Source organism: Benincasa hispida, chromosome 5 (assembly GCF_027475165.1).
Source record: "Benincasa hispida cultivar pf3 chromosome 5, pf3_genome.v1.1, whole genome shotgun sequence".
Classification (NCBI taxonomy): Eukaryota; Viridiplantae; Streptophyta; class Magnoliopsida; order Cucurbitales; family Cucurbitaceae; genus Benincasa; species Benincasa hispida.
In genome coordinates, this window is record NC_143482.1 from 43,242,198 (window position 1) to 43,251,661 (window position 9,464).

The window sequence follows — 9,464 nt, forward strand, 5'->3', positions numbered from 1 at the left end:
AGGGAGAAATTCTTGGTTTTCAAGATTTCCAACCTTTACTTCTTCTCTTTATTATTTTTTGAGCAATTTTTCATCGATTCTAACCTGATCTTCGACGAGTACATGTCAAGGATCGAGAGTTGTGTTAATTTTGGGGAACAACCAACTTTGACGATTTAGCACCGAGGTCGTGCCAATCTGACTTCCAAGGCAGTGGATTTATCCACGACACAACGATCGACTTTTGGTTCCAATAATAACATATACATCAACAAATATTTAAATATCAATGGATATTCTTGAAAAAATGATATCATAGAGATTTATAAAAATATTTTGAAATTTTAAACATAACTTATTTAAGTAATAAACTATGATATAAAGCTTATAAATCAAGTAAATATGATTCGTGATGAAATAATAGATGTAATAGGGAAGATCGAGAAATTAATATCTCGTTGATAAGATCTAGGTTATACAAATAGAAGATCAAATACAATGATTAATAGTGACAGTACTGCTGCCAAATCATAGCTAGTATGTTCAAAATTTCTAACATATTTAGAAGTATGTAATGCATACTCATCAATGTCAGCCCCAATGATACCAATAAGAGGATATATTGGATCAAATTATGGTCCACCAAAATAAGGATGCTATGAGAAATGTAGATAACATAGAGGTTATGTTTCCAAGTCTTCATCACTTCCACGAGGAAATTGTGTTCCTACGTATTAATGTATTGTAATCGAGGTAAGATTAAAAGACATTATTATGGATGTAAAGTTCAAGATACTTATTGTTACCTGGAATCATTGTCCCACCAGATGCAATGGTAACATTTCTTTCACATCTTTGCATGTCCTTTTTAATTTATATTATTTCATGAAAATGAAAATTTTAAATGGCACATCAATTCAAGCTTGAGGTGAAATGATTTGAAAATTCAATAGAAAAAATTTGAATGAAATTAAAACATAAAATATAGGTTCTTTTTCTAACTTTACATCTTCAAAATGAAAGTTTTTGGTGATAAAAGAGGCAAAATTCATATTAATTCAAAAATTTTAAATGGTTACAAATTTAAATATAGTTTTTCTTTTGTTTTTTTGCTTTTTTTTTTTTTTTTTCAAATTCAATATTGGAAATGAAAATTTTAGATTGAAGATAATGAAATTAGAAAAAGTTAAAAAAATAGAAAAGGCTGAAAATGTGAAAGGCTAGAAATTGGAAAAATTTAGAAAAAACCGACATCTATAGACAACCAGACGAAATTTCGATGACTAATCTGTGATATTTGGGTACCTTATCTTTGATATTTCTTCAATATCTTTATCTTTACCTTTTTTAAGTCACCAGCCATCCACAAAACGATAGATCGATAATATATAATTTAATATACAATTAGTTTCTTTTTCAAAAAAAAAAAAAAGACATATTGCCAAAATATCGATTTTTCATCCTTGATTAGAATATCATTAAATTTTTTTGTTATAAAATGTAAATATGTTTATAATTTTTATATTTATAAGAATTTTCTTATCAGATAATCTATCTCGCTTACTTTTTGATAAATAGATGTTGATACATTTAGGGCCAAGCTAATGGCCATACAATTTTTTAAAAGATTGTATCAAGATATACGAAAAGGTGGTAATTTTGAAAAATGTCTATATTAATTTTTGTTTGTATAAACACTCAAATGCAAACTAATTAAACTTATTTTTAAAAATAATGGAATAAAATACTCACATAACCCAATTGAAAGAAAAAAGAAAGAAAGAATATAATCAAAACACTACCTGAATATTATTTCAACCAATCAAAGTGAGTTTAAGTCAATTATGAGTGAAAAGTTCAATCCCCATCTCACATTATTGTATCAAAGATAGTTTCAACCAAAATCTAATATCCAGATGGATAAAATATGATAGTCTAAAATTTGTTTAAAAAATCTATCTGAATTAAAACGTATTAATGTAAAATAAAAACTAAGAAAGTGTTTGGAGCGCAGGAATTGAGTTGAGTTGATAATAATTATTTGAGAAGTTAGATTATCTATGGAGTTTGATTGTCTATAGTGCATAGTTGGGTTAAGTTGAGTTGAAATGTCTGTGTTTGGCGTGCTGAGTTGAGTTAGAAAGTCGATGTTTGGGTGTAGAGTTGAGTTGAGTTTTCCTACAAAATTTTGATTTCAATTTTTGAACACTCAATTACAAAACACACACACACACACACACACACACACACATATATATATATATATATATATATATTTCCATTCCTAAACACCAAACATATTTCAAACAAATAAAAAATTTTCACAACTACTTAGCCCTCAATCATAAACACGGAAGAAGCTTAAAACTTGAACGCTGTGTTTTTTCTTCTTGAAAAATGTAACATATTTTTACCACACTACTTGAACACTCAATTGCATAATAATTTTATCTACATTTTCAAAGAAATGTTAAAAATAAAATGAACATCTTCTCTAATCCCTAACGATCAATTTTTAACCATCGATTAATTTTAAATCAACTATAAATGTTAATTGAAAAAAAAAAAACAAACAAACTCTATTATTGTTTTTGTCCATTTGTGAAATATGAATTCCAATTTTTATGGTTAAATGATTTTGTTCTTTTTGTGCAAACATTTGATTCTTTACATTTTACCCTAATACAACACAATGATTTTTTTCTTTTTGTGAAAACTCGTTTTTTAAATTTTTTTTATGGTTATGTCTAATTTGCCTCTTACAAATGAAATAATAATATCTACAAAAATGTCTATGTTCATGTAAAAAAAATGCATAACAATGAATAACATTCGATATTAACAAAATTTGGACTATAAAAAGTAGACTCTTAACTTAAAACTAATGAACCTCGAAAACTATTTACTGGAGAAATTGTGCAATTAGTTTGGACCCTACAATGAAAGATAACAAACTAATGTGCAATTAGTTTGGGCCCTACAAGTAAGATAAAAAACTAAGTTTGATTAGAATAAAGCTAAATACAAATAAAATTAAAATCAAACATACTACAACATACTTTCAAAGGTTTGGAATGAATTAGATTGAAACACCAAGACTAAATAGGGTTGTCGTTAAGGGTCTCGTTAGAGGTAGTCTCCGTTGGAATTGGTCGTCTGAGGTGAATGTTAGTGTTGGTTGACAGAAGTGGGGTTCATAGGAGTTGATCATCGAAGATGGTCTTTGTCAAAGTTGTCATCGAAGGTGGTTTCCGAAGCTAGAGTTGGTGGTCGAAGTTGGCCGAGCAAAGGTGGTTGTCGAAGTATGTCTCCGGAGTTGCTTATGCGAAGGTGGTCGTCGAAGTTGGTCACCGAAATTATCGTTGAAGGTGATTGCCAGAGTTTGGAGTTGGTCATCAGAGTTGGCTGACGAAGGTGATCGTCGGAGTGTGGTAGTGGTAGTCACTGACGATGGTCGATGGGTGAAGCCATTGAAAACATTGAAGGAAGGGAGAGAATTGGGGTGAGTTGAAGGGAGAGTTGGAATGAATTGAAGTGAGTTAGTAAAAAACAACTCAATTCTATCCATATTTAAAGTTGATAGGACACATATTGAGTTGATAATTTTTGGAAGGATGGATTTGTGAAATACCTTGAGTTTGAGAGAAGATTAAAGACTTGACTACTTTCAATTTTATAATTCTTTTTGAAAGGATGGATTTTCGTTTTCGGAATCAAATTTAGTTTTAATTTTAAACATTAAAAAAAAGGGAAAATCGGTTTAATTCAAATAGTTTTTTTTTATTATTAAATTTAATTGCTTTAGATGATTAGATTTAGTTTGATTCAGTTTTTGATGATTAGATTTTGTTTTAAATACAAAATTTGCCAGCATGGTATATTTATCTATTAATTAATTTAAAATGAGATTAAAATTATTAGTTTAGGCATTTTTATACAGAAAAATCCTTTGACCATTTTTCACAAACCTTATTTATTCCGCATCATTGCAATGGATAGCACTTAGACTAATAATTAACTCTAATATTTTTAAATAATTGCAAATATAATAAAATCTATTATATAGACTCCTATCAATGATAGATTCTATTGTTGATAAATTCTTATTAGCGACATAATCTATCATTGATAAATTTCGAGAGCTAGATCTAAACTCTAGCATTTTGCTATATCTGCAATTTTGTTTTGCATTATGTTAAATCTACAAATATTTTGAACCCGACTACTAATATTTGTAACTATCCATTTTATTTTAGCTAATTATCTCGGTGCCCTTTTAGCTATTCAATCCAAACTCCGTATAAAAGCATAGAAATTCAATAAACCTAAAAATCCCTTGACTATTAGATGAGTACTTGAACTTTATGTGGAGACATAAAAGTGGATCAGGTTTGAGTAAATAGTCAAAATGATCTATAGTACATGGATAAGGTTGGGTACCTTATTCCGGTAACACTATTGGATGCGGCCTGCTTTGTAGTTGTTACAATGAGTTGTAAAGTGCTACAAACGAAGTGATCCTAATTCGTTCATGTTGGACATGAGGAGTGGGGATGTCCTTGTGCAAAAGATTTTGTACAAGATCGGACCACGAAATGAGTCACTCTTACTTTATAATGCTATTTACTGTTTAAGACTGACTATTTCAAAGCGATGACCTATGTAACTTGACCTTAATCCTGAGCTAACTATGAACTCCTGTTTATTCAGGATTGCCCTTAGATTTGCATAGGTGAGGGTTGGCTCAACAACGCCGACTCAATATGACTGCCATTTCAGGGGTAAGATTGGATAGATAGCTGGGGACATAAGGTGCAAGAGGGAATTCACTCCTACTCGCTTTAGGGATAGTAGAGAGGTTGTTCCCTTAAGTGCTGATTCTGGGGCTTGAACAAGGGATCCTGCTCTCTCATTTGATATGAGAGGGAATCGGTTTTATGATTAGATCACGAAACAATTGTTCATTAGGGGATCAGTGGGGACTTAAGGAACAAGAGGTAATTTCAGGAGTAAAACAGAGATTTGATCCAACCGTTATTACGAACAACCTGTGAAGGGTTAAGTTACTAATCATGGTTATATCGAGTGGACATAATATATCTACAATGAGGGCAGTTCAACTATGGGGTTTAGTGGAGTGACCATTAGTTAACGAATGGGGGTTAGATCGGTTTAATGAGTTTAGCCGAGGATCGTTGGAGCCCATGATCTGTAGGTCCATGAGGTCTCTCTACTAGCTCGGAAATGGATTAACTTTAGAGTAGCATGATAAGTTAATTTGAAACGTTCAAATTAGAATCAAACAGAATTGGAAAAAATATATAAATATGATTTAAATATATGAAGATGATTTTGTGTAAAAATTAATTTAATATTGGATATTAAATTAATTAGAATTATTTAAATTATTTATTAATTTTATTAGAAAATTAATTTGTAAAATTAATAAATCTTGATTTTAGAAATAAAATATGATTTTAAAATCAAAATGGATTTTTGGATATTGAAAAATTACACAAAACTTGAAAATGGATTTTTCATCTTCAACTAGCTTACAAGGAACCCACCTTCTCCTTTGGTTTACTCCAAGCATGAGCTGCATCCCATGCAGCACATCTCTTTGCATGATAGTCTGCAATACATTGAAGAGATTGGAGTGAAGAAAGAGAGAAAGAACGACTGAATATTTGCTGAAAAATTCGGATGAAGAAGGTGTTCTTCAATGAGTTGGTTCAGAGAGCTTTCTCCATATTCCCTTTGATTTCAACTTATTTTGAGTCCCACAACTCAATTAGAATGCTTATGGATCCCGATTTCTTCCGCTGGTGTCCATCCAACAATATATACATATAAAAAAATATATATGATTTCAAAAATTCTAACCCAACCCAACATTTACGGTTTGAGTCAGGTTATGGGGTTTTTTAACCCAAAAATTCGGGTTGTACGAATCTCTAACTCTATCAATTCTTTATAAGGGGCCAACCCAACTTATATACTTTTAGGTTGGATCGGATTGGGTCATCGAGTCTAAGAGATTGAAAAGAAGACTGACCATGAGAGTAGGAGTGATTGAGAGTATGAGACTGGTGATCGTTTGAGTGATTGAGAGGGAGACCACGAAAGACGAGAGTCTGAGAGATTGAAAGGGAGAGAATGGGAGACTAAGTGTGGGTGGCAGCCGAAGGAAAAGGGAAAACCTAGATTTTAAAAAAAAAATCTAGGTTAGAAATATATATACACCAAAATAATGAAAAGTTGAATGAAAATTTTAAAGCCTCATGTAATTACCTTAATTTAGTTATTAGAAATTATTTTAAACCTATTTTCAGTATCAATCTTTGGTGTAGCACAATCATTAGAGAAAAAAAATGTTATGGATATAATTTAATTTAATATTTATCCACATGGTATGTAAGCAATAAAAAGCACAAAATAAACAAATATATTGATTTGTTCGGTAACTCTAGTAGCAAAAGTAGAAATAAGTGCACAAGATTGTTAAACTAAACTTCTATAACTAGGTACATCTATAAATACCCTATAATGTAGGTGTAAATATATACCCTAATCTCTCCTATTGAATGTCATATATAGCTATAACTAAGTACAACCAAGGGTCTAGATAATGTATATGTTAAAGGATAGCTGAATAATAGGGTTTTAGTACCGTGATTCTCTCTATTTTTCTTTAGGGAAAAAAAAAAAATTATCTCCTAAGTGAAAGAAAAAGGCTCATGCAACGCCATGGATTTAATCCTAGTAAGATTCTCATCCTCATAACTATTCACTCAACTATAATGAATATAAGAGGATTTAGTTAAAAAAAATCAACTTTTTCTAACTTATCGATTGTTTTGGGTCTTCTTGGTACATCTCGACTGATTACACACCTGCTATTTTTTTTTATGTAATCTAATCTTCCCAAATCTTATACCAAATGTTATATATTTTCAAATTTTGATCTCCAAATTCAGTTATGTTTTCTAAATACTGTATCAAATTATTACATAAATTTTCAAATATTTAGATTTAAGTTTTCACAATTATATGAATTTCTAAAATTCCAAATGAGTTTTCCAATTATCAAAATAGATTTTTCAAATTGATTCAAGATTTTTAAACTTTGGGAAAGATCAAATTTTGCAAAAAATTAGGTAAGATTTGGGATATATATAGAACCTCGGTATTAATCTTACCTGAGATTCTATCGAGAAAGCTCAAATATATGAATTTCAGTATTATTTATGCCTGAAATTTCACCAAGAAAGCTCAAATATATAGAATCTTTGTGTTATTTTGTTCGGGATTAACACTGAGATGCACATAATCTCAATGTATAATCTGGCGAGATGTACCAAGAACACCCCAAACAAACACTAAGTTGGAAAATTTTGATTGTTTAACTAAAATCTCATGGCCAATCTTGTCCAAGATAGACCAAAAAACTATTCTTGTGAGTTTTCAATTAGAATGCTAGTTTTGTAAGGTAAAAACTTAAACGTGTTATTTTTGACAATTTCTCATAAATGCAACAGGATCATTGTTGAGTCATAAGGCATCTATTATATAAGAGCAACAATTAGAATATTTCTACTCCCTCAATTGTAAGAGTAAAAATAAATAAATATAAAAAATCCCATAAAATTTGGTTTTCTTAGTAAAATAAATATGATAAATTACCAATTTGATATTGCTAATTAAATCGGGATTAGTTCTAAGCTTCTCCATAAAAGTTAGTTAAACCTGACAATTAGAAGTCATGAGCATAGCTAATGGAAACTTAGAGCTTTTTGAAAAAAATGTTTTTAAAAAAAATTATTTTTTATTTAAGCACTTTTGATAAAATCGAGTTAAAATGCAATTCAAAAATTATTTTAAACAGTTATCAAATACTTCAAACTTTTTCAAAATGACTTATTTTCAAAATTAAACACTTGAAACGTTAATCGAAATGTATTCTTACTATCTTGATTTAAGCATTTAAATCTTCAAATGACTTCTGCTAAAAAATTCATTACTAAATTAAATATATAACACATGTTTTTCTTTAATAATTAGTTTAGCATGGCATGAGGTACATATTTTTGTCATAGAAAACTTCCCACATCCAAATTTAGCAAACACATGCAATTAATCTCTATTCATTTAACATCTTAACTTCGATTTTAAAATTAAAGAAAATTAGACTATGCATGTCATTTAAAAAGAAAAACCTTTAAAATAAAGTAGTCATACAAGTTCAAACCCATAAAATAAATAATATAATAGATTGTCCTAATATTTGAATAAAATAAAGTTTGCAAGTTGGGTAGGTGAAAAAGTTGACAAAAATTCCTATATCTTTTGGTGAAAATATCAATGCCAACAAAATCAATGTCAACAAATATTCTCAAGAACCATGAAAACCTAAAAATAATAATCATCATCATAATCATAATAATAACTCGATTAAAAAATCACTTTTAGTCTCTAAATTTTCGTAAAAGTAACAATTTAGTCATTGAATTTTAGTCCTCAAACTTTCAATTTTGTAACAGTTTAATCCTAGAGCTTTACTATGTAACAATTTACTCATTGTAATCAAAATTTGTAACAATTTAATCCTTATTGTAAAAATTAGTATGAAGACTAAATGAGATTTCTTGCATAAATAAATCGATAAACTAATTAGATACCCAAAATTTTTATAAAATGCAAAGTCTACATCATAAAATAATAAAAATTGACGTCAAATTTTGATAATTTTTTTTACGTTAGGGACAAAATTATTACAAATTTGAAAGTATAAGGACTAAATCGTTACATAATCAAATTCAGGGACTAAATTGTTACAATATTGAAAATTTAGGGACTAAATCATTATAAGCCAAAGTTCAGAGACTAAATTATTGCATTCATGAAAGTTTAGAGACCAAAAATATTTTTATATTTCATTCGAGAGACCATTCATTTTTTAAGATAAACAATGAAAACTTCATCATATGTTTAAATATATGTATTAATTTTGTGTTGAAATGTTTTTTAATATTCATCACACTCTTACAAAAGAGTAGAAACATCAATTCAACAATCTACTGATTCTTTGATATATAACTATCAACTATAGGTTACACTTGAATCTAAGTATAAAAATCTTATAAATGAAAGGAAAAAAAAAGTACCTTATATAACATATTTAGCATTTCTCTAGTGTGAAACAAACAAAAATATTACAAAACGAAGAACATGTTTAGCTAGAAGGATATGATAATATTCTCCGGGCGAGTCGTCAATGGCCAGCGCCTCTGCGACTCGGACCCGAATAATGTTTGTATACGTGAAGTTTGGTCGCCGGAGAGATCGAAGAAGGAGGATAATGCATGAGAGGTCTTGAGGAGTGGACTTGAATGGAGGAGAGCAAGAGGAAGAAGATGAAGATGGCAATGAAATTGAGAGCCAAAAGAAGAGATTGAGACTTCATTATATTAATAATTTAGAGAGAA